At 38.5% G+C, this 15166-nt stretch overlaps 1 protein-coding gene across 1 annotated transcript in view; it reads right to left on the bottom strand.

Annotated features, from left to right (window-relative positions):
* The window catches only part of thsd7ba (thrombospondin, type I, domain containing 7Ba), a 189456-nt gene extending 175635 nt beyond the window's left edge, over positions 1-13821 (bottom strand). Inside the window, exon 1 of the mRNA XM_056754951.1 lies at positions 13698-13821. The gene's annotated coding sequence lies outside the window, so the exon portion shown is untranslated. The remainder of the gene's footprint in view (positions 1-13697) is intronic.
* Positions 13822-15166: the final 1345 nt, after the last annotated feature.

Genomic DNA, 15166 nt, shown 5'->3' with positions numbered 1-15166 from the left:
AAATAATTGTTAAATAACATACAATTAATATACCACAAAATATTCATACAAATGAATATAAATTAAATCTAAATTAAAATAAATTGTTATATTACAATCAAACACAGACCTTAAGTTAACTTATGGCCAAGTGTTTGCGTCTGATGAAACCGTCTATTGCCCAGCCGTAAATATCATGCCCCACCAAGGCTTGCCCAAAAAATAATTGTGTCATGTTATAGTTTTGCTTTTATAATGTATGTGCGGAGAACATCACAGTCATTTACTACATGTTTATTACCAATTTCGATTTAGGAAGGGTGGGTTGAGATCAAAATAAAACATGGACACTTTTATTTATTGTTGCTTTCTCATGTTATGGGTCTAAAGGCTATAATTGTAAAGTAAATTCCACTCTTTGTATCCAATTATTTTAATAACTAATTAGACATTCTAATACATTCTAAAATATTCATTAAAGTATTCCCATGTTTCAAAAAACCTACAAATGCATCATGGAATGCTTCCTATCTATCTGAAGTTTTTTTTTTTTTTTTTTAATATTTCGGGAATTAACAAAGTCTTGCTTCTATTAGGAGATTTTGACACACTGGATTCCAACACACGTCTCTTTTTAGAATCTGTGGAATGCAGATATTAACCTAACCTGACACTTAAATCCTCTTAAGGTCTGAGTGAGAGGAATGTTTTAAAACTGTAATGTGATACAACAGTAAGCATTACTTACTAAACTGAAAGTGCTTCAAAAAACATGAACCTTTATAAATATTATTCATTAAATAGGAGAATAATATGATGAATGAGTAGGAAATGAATGAAACCAATATGAGAGGATTACAGTTTATCTAGAAAGCAAGACAATTGTTACAGAGAAAGAAAACATGCTATTAAATTCGTCATTTTCAGGTTTCTATAAGATTTTAATAAAAGTCCCTGAATCCATTTTAAACATCTTGACTACATGCAAATACCATATGACTCATTCGGGACTAAAATATGAGCACATTTGAAAAACAACAGGCTGAAACCCAAACTGAAACATGACAGATCTCCAACCGCAAACATGTCACACGTCAACAACTCTGTGCAGCTGTGCTTATGACAGACACCAGACACAACACCATGTCATCCATCTACCCGGGGCGTCTTTTTGCACGATGGCTATGGACAGTCACCTAGATGAGACAGGTGGAGACATTATCAAGCTTCTCTATATTCTTTGGCTTGACTGCTGCCAAACGGCGATACTGTAGCAGTGTGGTGAAGAAGCTGCGGGGTAAATTTAATCTGAGGAGGGTAAGGTGACAGGTTCAATCAGTCACCACCTGATTGTGCCTTTTCTCAGATTGAGGTCTGGAGGTGAGACGAAAAATAACACAGTAATTTGTTTCTGAAGCATCTCTGTTAGGTCTCTTAAACTCAGAGTGCCAATATCTTGAAAAAGCCCAATGGCAAATATAAAGCAAGATGTTCACCTGATGATTACTTACAGTGCTACCATTTACAGTGGGGGTTTTCTGTCGAGCGCTTCAAATTTATGAATCAACCTTTCTGTCTGGCTTTGAGATAAATACCATCGAACCTCGCTGCTGATCTGTCAGAGTTAATCTACTTTAGCAAAAAACATTCTAGCTGCAAACAGCTCCACTTTAAAGCAATTTTGTGGGAGACGGTTTTACAAAATCCATAGAATTGCCCGACTCATGTTGAATCACTGCTGGGAGTGATGCTCAAATGTTTACACCCTTCTTATGATATAGATTTCAAACTCCATTTTTCTGGTGTTAGAAAATGCTACTGAATGCAGACTGTGCATGGATAGTTACAAGTTATTCATGCTGAATCTTCGAACAATAAAACCTCTGTGTAAAAATACTGTGCGTCCCTCTGTGTGTAATAAGTAGAATGTACACGCAGTGTGCAACCACCTAAAGGAGCATTTACTAATGCGCTCTTTAAATGACCAACAATGGACCTGAACACACCTACATTTTAGATCAGAACAGCCACGCAAAATGCTATTCAAACAACGCAGCGCAGGATGGGAAAATGAGAACTGCGTCGGGATGAAACTAGCAAAAACACTTAAGTTGTCCCAGGTGTACGAAAGGCACTAAATCTCAATTGAAAGTGACAGAGACTGAACCTTCAATACTTTTAACTAATTTGCAAAGCATTTTGGAAGGTATTGTGTATAAAGTGTTCCGTCTTCAAATCCACTTTATTTTATAAGTTTAATAAAACACAAAAATGCTGTCATCATTTATTCACCCTCGTGTCATTCAAAACCTGCAATGTGACTCTTTGTTGTTGAAAAGAATGGGGATTCATGTATTTTGGTTACCAAAGTTTATGTTCTGCATAAAATAAATAATGAAATAATCAGTATTTTTGGGTGAACCATCCCTTAACAAACTTAACAAATTTTTTAGATCCTCAAATATAAAGGAAAGGAAAGGACAAAGACCTACGGAGGCAAGGCAGCTGAAAAAGTGGGTAGTCAGTCACTGTTATGCTATAGGGGACTCATGAGGAAAAGAAAAATCTGTGGCCAGACAACCACGACCAGACACGTTACCTCAAAGTGAATTACAATAAGGAACCACACAGACGCCAGACATACACCCAAGATCCTTCCTATCTACCTCATGACATCAGATTCATCAGTCAAATGGCCTCTTAGATTTGTCCGTTAAGTGCTTCCAGAAGATAAGCTGGAGAAAAATGACACAGGTACTATTACCTCTACCTCTAGGTCATTTAATCCTTCTTTACTTTTTCTGCATTGAATAATAACAGTAAACTCATCACAACTATGGAATAACACAAATGTAACTGGAATTATGCTGTGATTTAAAAATCCATTAAATAGACACATTGTTATATTTTAACATGTTCAACTTGCAGAAATTCTTTTTATCATTTATCACCTTGAGTTCTTACCTTGATATGCCTTGTACAGTATTTAAGGAACCCCCATCTATTCTTGGCTCTTATTTGACAGTTTAACTAAATTATTTGGTCCAATAAATCAAATAAAATGTTTTTAAAAAGGCAGGAAATTGGCTCACTTATTGTATTACATATTTTTCTCCACTTAACTAAATGGGACTCCACAACAATTAGTCACAACTAATCGTTTGCAGAATAAAAGTTTAGGTTTACATAGTATATGTGACCCTGGACAACAAAACCAGTCTTATGGGTCAATTTTTCGAAATTGAGATTTTTGCATCATCTGAAAGCTGAATAAATAAGCGTTCTATTGATGTAGGAGTAGTTAAGGATAGAACAATATATGGCGGAGATACAGATTTTTATAACCCCGGAATCTAAGGGTGCAAACATTGAGAAAATTTAAAAATGCAACGACTGATTTTATACATCCAATCAAATAGCAAAGAAAGACAAAGCCGACTGTTTTCTCATTAGAAAATCAATTTCACTCTGAAATGTGCAAAATACAGAAGTAAAAGCCATCACAACTTAAGGTTCACAGGGACTTTAAGAAATGTTTAAATGTGTATATTCATTTGTATATTAATATATAATCTTTATTATATATACATATTTTTTTCCTCAAGTTTAGACTGTACATGCATGTTTTGTGTATTTATATTTACGTGATACACAGTACATACACAAAAATGATGTAAACAAAACCTTAATTTTGCAAACCTTTAGACATATACTTTCATATTATATAATCCAGTCAAGTGACCCTCAACTTTCGACCAGTAGTGCATGTGAACACATTATTCTTTTGAACCAGACTAAAAAATGCAGGTGTCTGAAGGACTGTTCCATTATGCAAACAGCAAACCAGTCCTTGACTGTTCCTTGCCTTTACGCTTACATACTTGCATGTTTTGCCATGTCTGCGGTTTAACTTGCCGATTCAATGGTTTTCTCTCAAGTTCAAAGCTATCATTAGACACATTTTAGTGCATACATCAAAAAGGGTTGAAGCTTGTTTGTATGTAGCCTATGTGCAGGTTTGATACCAAAGAATAGAATTCTAACTGCAAACTAACAGCGTGACATGAAGCTGATGTTCTGGGATACCGCCTGCTGCGCTGCTCATTCTAGATCACTCGAAAAATGAAACATGAGCCAATTTTGCAAAACTCAGTGGTTTTGTGCCCATACAATGGAGGTCAATTGGGGCCAGTGTTTTTTGGTTACTGATATGGTTTAAAATATTTTTTTGTGTGTTCTGCAGAAGAAAGTAAGTCATACAGGTTTGGCAATGACATGAGGGTGACATTTTTGAGTGAATTATCCCTTTACCAATGAGGAAATAAAGAGAGTGTGTTTTTACAGCCAGCTGGTTATATATCTTTTTTTTTAAACTACACTTTAAATTGCTGGCTCGGCAATGAAGCCCAGAGCAGATTCCCATGATTAACTCAGCAAACAAATTTCTCTAAACATGTAAAGAGAAACCTGCAAACAGCTGTCGACTGCAGACCCATCTCATTCTGTAATGCATCTCCCTCTTTGCTTGCAGTCAAAATGCATCCCGTCACTCTAATGAGAAAGCAATCAATATTACATAGCAAGCTATTGACCTGTGGATTGTTCTGCAAAACTGCCAAAGACGCAATTTTCTCTATATTGGTAGCGTTGCTTGTCAACACATGTGCGTGCCGACCACCATCTTTTAATGCGCTTCTGTAAACAAAGAATCATGTAGATGCTGAGGACCAAATCTATTAGTAGTGAAAACGTTTTTCTAGCAATAGCTCCCGCTTTCACAATGCGAAGACGCAGCCTTTGATCTCTGTAACTAATGCCGAGGGCTGTCTGACGCTTTCGGAAGCCATTGTTGCTCTAGCTGCTGATATTTTACCACCATGTTCTGTTTCTATTTATATAGAGCAACACTGAGCAGTCCCATGTGAGTTTATGATAGCCTCTCGCTTTCAGTTGTGTTTCAGCACAATCCCCACAGCCATAAATTAGGTAGGGACACACAGTTTAATGTGTAGCTGCTAATGGCCGTGTCGCCCAACACTTTTTTTCATATTCCGAGACCCTGAATTCCCGACAATGGGCGTTTGGCTGGGAAACAAGAGAGAGCAGGGAGTGTCATTATTTCATTGTTTGTAGGCAGTCTGCGTGTTAATTGGATGCAAGACGCAGCAAATGTTAAGGAGGATGTTACGAGCCGTCACAAGGCACACAGCCCGAAGTAATGATCTACCAGGGGAAACTTTTCAGGGTATTGTGGGAAAAACAGTATTTTTAACAGGCCCGCTGGCAATGGTATGAGCGTACGCGTAAGCCAACTTCAGAAGAAATCCGAGGGGGGAATGGTTTGATAACATCCAGGTTGTGGAAGGCAGAGGGTCTAATGCAATCAACATAAACAAATGTTTTTCACAGCAGTTCAGCCACATATCTCAAGAGAAGTAGCAGCCCCTCTGCCAGGCTCTAAAATTGCAAGTCATTTTCTTATTTCGCCGATATAACTCTCATCCCCTCGGTGGACGGACCCCTATCTGTTTTTGACAAGCGCTTCAAAGCTGTCCACTAAACTGAAACAACTTTTTCAAATGCATGTGCCCATGCTTTGAATCGGAACATCTACTGCAAGCTTAAAAAGATAGGACCACTTTTGTCTGTAGGTGAAGGAATTACTTAATGCACTATTGAGCGGCGAGATACCGTAAGAATAAAGATAGCTGTCAGGCATAACAATGTGTCCTGAGGTTTCGGGTCAGCCCAGATCCCGATGGATTTAGTCAACTCCAAGAAATTCACATTGTGCGCAAAAGCTCCTCCTTATTCCCATAAGTCTTATCTCTTTAAGTTCTTAAATGGAACGCTTGTCTGTCACTTTCTTCGCGGAGGGAGGAGGGGCAAAACGCGAACTCCTCCAACAGAGATTAGGAACTTCACAGGAATGCGGCTAATGGAGGGAAGAATGGAGGACTAATTTCGTGTGTGTGCTGAAGAAGGCGCTACCAGTGCATGATGGGATATACCGAAGCAGGCTGCTGGAAGCTGGAAATGGCAATACATCCATCTGTATGTGGGTGTTCCTACTGTTTACACATAATTATGCAGCGTCAGAACTGCCAGTTAATAATAAGGGCAATTAACAGATGCTAAGATATGTAACAGACAGAAAGATATTAAAAAAGAGAAACAGCTATAACTATCACAGGTATGCAAAAACTGTGTATGGATCTTAAAGGGATAGTTCATCCAAAAATACAATTCTGTCATCATTTACACACCCTCTTGTGCTGTTATTCGCTCTCCAACATTCTTCAAAATATCTTTTGTGTTCCTCATAAGAATGGAAATCATAGGGTTACTTCCTCCAAAAATGAAAATTAATTTAGTCACCATGTTATTCCAAATCTGTATAACTTTCTTTTTTCTACATAACACAAGATATGATATTTTTGAAGAACGTTGGTCACCAAAGAGCACAGGCTTCCATTGATTTCCAATCTAAGGTCAAAGAAGAAAAAGTCAAATATAAGTTTAATCAAGATAAGGATAAATACATATTGACAGAATTTGTGAACTACAGCATCCCTTTAAATTTGAAATATGTGCATTTGTTACATCACTGGTGTAAACCATCAAGACAAATTAGCCTCCAGAAATCTCACACAATTAAACACTTGGCACATCTTAAATTCTGAACACAGGCACACACGCAAATACATCCGACAATAGTGACAGCCTTAAAGATGTTTTTATCCCATCCCCAAAGCATTTCAACACCATCATCACTTGCGGCACCCAATGAGATCAAGCGCACGGGGATGAAAAGCAATTAGACATAAATGAGAATATGGTAGAACGCAGCAGCTCGAAATGATTATTTTGTAAGCATCAGGGAGCTCCATTGAGTGTCTATGATCCTGAACTAATAGAGGTGATGGACACGCAGGGCTTAACGCAGTGCGGAGAGCATAAAGGTGAGTTATCCCCAGCGTCCTGCCCGCTGAAATCAGTGTCAATGGATGGATTGCAGGAGCAGTTGCTTAGGCCTGGAGATCCCTGAACCAATAAGACAGCCACTTCACAAGGCCCTGTGAGATCACGCCGCCACCAACCGGAGGCATTAGCATTCCGTCGTCTGGTGGGGGGTGGTGGGTGATGTAATTGAAAAGTGTGGTGCAGACTACAGATCTAGTCGTACAGCTCTGCTCTCCGGGGTAATTGCAGCAAAGACACCTAGCGCAGATTCATGGATCTACGCAAACACCAACATACTGTACTGTATGCTATGCAGCGGATCTTTCCAATACTAAGCTACGTCTTCCTACTGTCTACATACGACAGCAATTATCATTATTGTTTACTAATAAAACAAAACCTGTATGACTCTCTTTCATCTTTGGAACACAATTTTGAGAAATATCCCAGTGGTTTTGTGTCCATATAATGGAAGTCAAAGGGGTCCATTGTTGATTGGTTACTGACAACTTCAAAATATCTTCTTTGTGTGTTCTACAGAAAAAAAAAATAAGTCACACCAGTTTGGAATGACATGAGGATGAGTAAATGATGAAAGAATTTTCATTTTTAGATGAACGATCCCTTTAAGAAAACAAACTTGGTTATATTACAGTAAACGTTTAGTAAGTATGATTCTGCCAGATTGATAAGCATTTGTAATACTATAGTTTCCCTATAAATATGAAGGTGAAACTGTAAGAGCGCAGTCATTTTTTTGATTACCACACCACCACCACTTTGTACAACAAAATCGACCCTGAATTTACAGGAGGATTAGCTACAGTAGTCTTTAACAGTTTGACTTTGGCATGTTGCTAAGCTAATGTCAAGACAAGTATTAACACACACCACACATAAAAACTGATTCAATTATAGTGAACTATATCATATTAATACTTTAAAAAGTATGGAACAATAGTAAGTAAAATATAATTTTAGTTATAATTTATTTTTTGTCACAGGGTATTCTAACATCAATTTAAATAAAACATTCAATGCTTTTTATATTCTAGCAAAATTAAGTACCTTATAAGCAGCATAATGGTGTAACTCACCTTTTGAAATACCCCTATGTATATTTAAAACATCCCTCTTGGCATCTCACCAGGTTAGCAGTTACGCTAATGCTGCTACACAAAGGCCATACATATGCACATGCAGTCTATATGCCTGAAGGCTGTATGTCACAAATCTAATATTTAAAAGACTTCATCGTGTGTTCGGGACTCTACTGTTCTGTTGTCAGAGCGCATGATGGGATCGAAAGATCTCTGGTCTCCATGCCTCCAATCTTAATGTTGCCCCAGGCAACATCCTTCAGCCGAGACTGACACATGCCTACAGTACAGCATGAGTGAGGCCCTTCTCTGTGCCACCTCAGACTCCCTGTGCTATTAATTATCCAGGGCCGATGACAGTGTGCCACTGACCGGCCGACAGCACACTGGACAAACATGATCGATATATCGGCACAGAGTGACACCTCCAACAGTTCAGAGCGTAAACACATTTTAAGCTAAATCTCACCAGTTAACAGAAAAAAGGGGATATGAGGGAATTGCTGAGGTATGTGAAGGGCAGGAAGTATTAACCACTAATTTTGCTCATATTTACAGCAAGGGATTTGGATAAACGTTGAAACTTTGATATTAAATTTGGCATGAAATGGATATTTGCAGGGGGGAGTTCGATTCAATTCAATGCAGTTCTATAGAATTAAATGCGATTCAATTCATTTCAATCCAATTCAATCAAATTCAATTCAACGCGATTCAATTCATTTCAATGCGATTCAATGCAATTCGATTCTATTCGTTTGATTAAATTTCAACTCCATTTAAATCTAATTAATTTTATGACAATGTTGCATTGTAAAAATTAAATCAGAAACCATAAAATGATTACTTTTTGGAATACATACAGATATATGGTAGTTCTTCAATAATATAAAACTTTTCCAATGACTACAGGAGACACGATATCACGGAACATGACACATGGTATGTATATTAAACCAGATTAATATTATCAATCACAGATTTATGAGGCATAAATGAAAAATAATGGATAGCATGAATAGATCATATATAATAACACTAACTGCCTGTACAATTCGGTGATCACAAGTAATAGAAGGAAGCTGCCAGGGATTCAGCCTGTGTAGCAACTACATAGCAACACATCCAAAACAGCCTTTTTTACATTTACATTTTCTTATGAGATAGAAATGTCTAGACCAGACTAAATTTGCAATAGCCAAATCATCCCAGTTTACTGGCTCACTGTGAGACGGCTGGGGGTGATATCTCTTCACATCAGTGGGTTTGGTTTAAAATGATAAAGGTATCTGATCTTAAGCCCAACAGAGGCAGTAGCATGGAGAGGAGGTCATTAAAATGCACAGGAATCAGGCCGGTCACTTCGCTTGTCATTGACAAAAAGCTTCCCACATGCCTGTTCCATCTTTTGTGTTTGTTAGAGCAGCTGTACACAGATCCATTACAAAGACAGCTAAATATGCACATATAAAGCCTTCATCTTCCTTTCATCATCGCAGGCTCAAAAGCAAAGCTATGATTCAAACACACAGAAGATTAAAAAAGCCTTTTCAGTTTCAAAAACACATTCAGATGTTCCCCACTGGTCAGCATCATTCTTGAGAAATGGTTAATCGCCAAATTCATTTTGGTGTCTCTGTTCCAGTTTTTAACTTTACTTCTGGGCATCTTCACACTGTCTGTGAGGTTCAGACGCAATAAACTAGCTCCCAGTAGACATACAGTGCAATCAAACCGCATCAAGAAACAGCAGGCTAAAAGAACGTGTCATTTCCTGGTTTCTGAGGTCTGATGAGAACGCACTTATGTATGCTTACGCTTAAACATGCTCCGATTCTAAAGGTCATCTGACGTCAACCTGATACGTGGGGAGGAGACATTTTCAAGCTAAGTGGGCCATGTAATTACCATAATTTTCATAATATTACTTGTTTTTAAAGTGCCAGCTCCAGGAGGAACTTCTGTTCTGTGAGATGCTGATGGATTCGGCAGAAGTACGCCAGTCGCGCCAACCTCTTCTTACGCCTGAAGGACGAATTCACAGATAATTGCTGATGGCTTTCTCTGCTCTTTCTGTATTCATGCGCCCTTGCCATTACGATTTTCATAAGAAGAAACCAATCGGTCATAAGAGGCAACTAAGGAAGGAGGGCACGATCGGATGACCGAGAGAGTTGATCGATAAACACTGGAGAAGGGAGCGCAACACTGTTTGCGCGGAGGCCAGATGGAGAGAGCTGTTGAAACCTCATACGGGCTGAAATCATGTTCCGAGCCACCAGGGACACATCGTGTTTATCTGCGAGGGCGGGGAGTGGCGGGGGCTTCGGCTTTCCTGGCATTCCTCGCCCATTACTGACTCACAGAGGAACCTGTCTGCCAAGACCTTAAACGCTGCAATACATCTCAGTGATATTTGCGCAGAGATGTGTTCGGCATTTAATTCCAGTGTTAATCAATTGGTTTTCGTCAACAAACAAACGAGTCTGTCACTGTCACGAATGAGCAACAGGGGAAAAATGAACGGCTTTCTGTTATTTCAATTAAATTACACTTTTTTTATTTAAAGACTGACTAATTGTGGTGTTGTTTCATTTTTTTTCAATTAGAGAGAGAGCGAACTTAAATTGCTCACTCTCTCTCTAATATGTGGAAATCAGCTTGGCTTGAGTCAATAAGCATGATAAAGTTTTACATTTAAGTTACCAACAAGGGTTATGTTAAATTAAGAGCCAAAGAGAGGAAACAGCACGTGTTGTCTAATATTTCAGCTCAGACATTGCTTTTTATAATTCACATTTCAGTTGTTTCTTTTCAGATTTTCTGGGGTCGGGTCTGGGGGGCTAAGTAAAATTGCCACCCCAGATTTTCCTTGGGCCCTAACGAAAATATCTTGCTGATCATTAAAAAATAAATAGATACTTCCTATTACTTTGATCTAATGAACCAAGATCTGTTAATTTAATCTTAAAAAAAATATGCATGCATCATATATAATGACATATTGTTGCCCAACCAGAATATCTGATTGCCCCCCAAATTGAGCCAGCCTAGCACCAAGCCTAAATGCATCTTATGGCTATTGCATTAATGTAAGAAGCACATGTCAGATAATTCAGTATTGGAAAAACTGAAATTTTCAATGTAATGTAATGCCAGACTTTCCTGTCTTTTTTCGGATCTGAGCACAGTTTGTGAAACTGTTGAGATCTTTCCCAAAACCTTTCAAGAACACATGAGAAAAATCTAAGAAGCAACACAATTTATACACATCTCTAATTAATATCTATGGCATCTTTGAGAGATATGTGAAATATTACAGAGAACCCATCTGTAATGCTGTGCTGTGAGTTGTGTGACATAACTGGAACACTCAGTCACAATCAACCGCTGTACACACTGCAAATCACTCGCTCGCACTGTACATCGTTTCGTTGACTATAACAGGAACGTTTTATTGTATCGCTGGCTCTCAGTGTTGATGGGGTGTTATAGAGTGATTCACTGAACCAGTGTCAGAGCCTCCGCACAGTCGGAGCCCGGGCTCTCCATCTTATTTATTCGGACGATTCAAGTAAGAGAATATGCATTGGTTTCACACCTGTTATTACTCTGCCTGAGACGCCTCTAAAACGAACTTCAAATCCAAATATACACTTTGAAAGGAAAGCAGGTTTTTTAAATGATGCAATTTATAAGCAATTGTAAGTCAGTTTACTTTTTTTATGTTGTTCCAAACTGATTTGACTTACTTCGTCGGACATAAAAGGAGATTTTAGGTTGAAAGTTACGGATTATAACATTCTCAGACAACATTACCTTTCTCATTGTTTTAATTTCACCAAAAAAGGAGGTCATGCAGGTTTGGAACAACATGAGAGTGAGCAAACAATGACAACATTTTAATTTCTGGTGTGCTGTCCTTTAAGCTTGAAGCTCTGAAAACAAGCAGCGTGAAGTCGTATACCTGCTAACCATGAAGGAAAGGAAATCTCAGCTGTGCTTGGTTAATCACAGTTAGAGATGGCTCTCTGGAGGTAGATATATCTACATCCTGGTTGGTTGAAGGCTTACATCCTTGAGACAATAGAGACAACATCGGATGATCAAACGTTTGTTGCTTGACACTGATTAAAACGAAATACTGAAACAAGAAAATAGAAGCACATATGCTACAAGTGAAAGAGGAGTTTAAAAAGACCAAACAGAGCTGTTTCTCCGCTGTGAGTTGTATTGAGAGATCCAAAACAACGAGAAATGAAAACGTATTCATTGAGTAAAATGAAAAATCTAATTGTTGTTAAAGAAATCAACTTTCCTGAAAAATTCCAGTAAATCCTGCAAATATCTCATGTCAAAGCATGAACTCGTGGGCAAAATTCATGGTTATTATTGCCATTTGGTGTAGGATTTACAGAACATTTTCTCTCTCAAAATTTTAATACAAACTTGCATTAAAACAAAGCAAAATGAAAATATAAGTTGCACCTGACATCTCTATATAAATCCAGCTCCTTCTGCCTACTTTCCATCAACTAACGCAAAGCAATTTACATTCACATTTTGAAAGTTCTTGAAACTTATATTCTTCAGAAAATGCTTCACATGCAATGCCTATAAAATATTGAAAAGCTTTCATCAGAAACCTACAAGAAGTATATATTTATAATACTTTATCATCCTTTTCTAGGGCAGGTATACGCAAAAGTGAGTCATAAAAGTTCAAAGACACACTTCAACATCCGGCTCAGGAGATGAAAAATACACATCACAACACAACACAACAACAACAACAGCCCACAATATACCCGCTGAGTGATCGCTGAAGATGTTTACAGGATCTAAGAGGGCAAAGGCACACCGCTCACCTATTAGTTTTTCATAACAGCGACGTGAAAAACTAATTGCAGTTTGCTGTCGTGGCTCCTAAATGTATTCGCCGTTAATGTTGCATGTGTAGAGAGCAACAACTAATGACAACCATAGCAAGAGCTGAAAAATACCCCGCAGTGGGAGCAGACGCACACCTTGCCACATTGTAGTCGGCTTCACGCGTAATGGAATTGATCAGTCTAAGCACACCTCCTATTATTCGCCCCAAACAAAAGGAATTAGGGATTGGGAGAAAGAGACGGGGTGTTCAAAAGAATTTCTTATGGGAAAAGATAAAATACAATGAATGCAGAGAAACGCAGATTTCGTATCGGACCCCTCATGAGCATGAATCCCAGCTGTCGCTTTAACTTCAGGTGACGTTTAAAGAGGTTTAGCATTGTGAAAGAGTGGACAGGACCTGAAACCATGAGTCTCCAAGTGACTCCATTAATTCAGTGCCTTTATTTAAAATTAATGCGCTGAGGAATGACAGATCTCTAAGCTGCCACTGTGTCTCCTAGCCTTGGCACTCCTTTCCTCCCTGCTCCTATCAAAGTTTCTACAATATCAGCTCCATGGCTCCATCCAGCCCGCTACTTATGCAAGAACCCTCTCAGTTTATCCCGCAGTACCTCATTCAGTGAAAACTCAAGTGGTTTGTGCATCTCACATCATCACTCAGTCTCAAAACACCTCTGCAATGAAAATCACATTCACTTTAATAAAACGGTCCAGGAATCCTGTGCTAATGTACAGTCAGATAAAACATGCGAGTCTTACCTATGCTGATGCTTCCCGTTGACAGCCGGCGAGAGGGAGCGAGAGAACATACACGGTTGAGAGAGAGGGGCGAGTGAAGCCGACACACAGGAGAGGGAGAAGATAGCGAGTGACGATGTGACAGTACACAGCTCACTGCTCTCTCTTCACCCGGAGTGCTTGAGTTTGTGGAGGTGGTCCTTCTCGCTCCTGTGACATCTGCTTCTCTCTTTAAACTCATTGGCTAAGAGGGATGATTCCTATTAAGCCTGCCCTGCTCCCCTCTAGTAGTCCCCTCCCTTTGCAAACAATCGCTTCTATCTCCCTCTCTCTCTCTCTCTCTCTTTCTCTCTTTCTCATGCACACACACACACAGCTTTTATTTCATGTTCTTCTGCCCGTTTTCATCCGAGTCTCAGTTGCTCACTGTCATCTGGTTTGGTGGCACACACATGGTGCTTCATCACTAAAGTGCAGCACTATGGTTTCAGTCCCTATGATTTTCTCGCACTAAGTACTTTATTTTTTACACACTGCTTATATTCGATATAGTTCTTTTACAATGCCTCCAGCTATGTTCATCATGAATTGAACATCTGAACACAGATTTCCTCTATTTCTTTTTTATTCTGAAGATTTGCTTAATAGGACAATAGGTCTTATGCTCCCAGTATTTCATCACAGTTTAATGCCCAATAGGACATTTCCCACGCCTTATGCATGACAGGGAGAACAGTCAAGAATATGAAAAGGAAAGGAGGTCCGAGGTTTCACTTCACTGGGTTCGTCAGTGAGGGATATATGCTTATGAAATACATAGCATATTTATTTTCATTTTTATTTATTTATGGAATCATCTTTGCTTTTGAAAAAAGTACACATGGCAGAAAATGAAAGGAGCTTTTTAAACTTTGTTTTTGAAATGACCAAGAGATGTGAAACGTTCTGAGTTTCTCCGTTTTTACTTTGCAATAAGAGCCTTTTTGAGGAGCTGTGCCATATTTGTGCCTTTAAAATGGTAAGTTATTACATGAATTATCCATCACTTACAGCAATATCTATAAAGCACCAGATGCACAACACGTTGACATTTTCATATGGGCTTTATTGAGTTGCAGCAGAACTAACATAATATTTTATATTCAGGGCTCTATCGATTGGATATGCATTCAATTCATTGTGCATTATGTGTCCATTAGTTTCTATGTACAATATATATGTAAATAAGCAGCATTTTGGGGTCCTCAATATTTTGTCAAAAGGGGAGACCAATTGTTTTTGAAAAGTCCTATACGACCTCAGTTCCACCTCTAGATGTAAATGGGCATCTCAAGCGTTATGGATGTGACAATTTCAGTCAAAACTTGAAATATAAATGCTCACACAATGTATTAATTACGAATATATTGAATTATCTGTTTATAGCCAACATACATCCGAGAAGAATTTCTCTGAATTCAAATGTGAAGGGATGCCTCTTCAAAGAACAT

The sequence above is a fragment of the Triplophysa dalaica genome, chromosome 8 (genome assembly GCF_015846415.1).
Source record: "Triplophysa dalaica isolate WHDGS20190420 chromosome 8, ASM1584641v1, whole genome shotgun sequence".
NCBI classification, from domain to species: Eukaryota; Metazoa; Chordata; class Actinopteri; order Cypriniformes; family Nemacheilidae; genus Triplophysa; species Triplophysa dalaica.
Note: the sequence above shows the minus strand (reverse complement) of the source record. Positions and strands in the feature narration are given on the sequence as shown.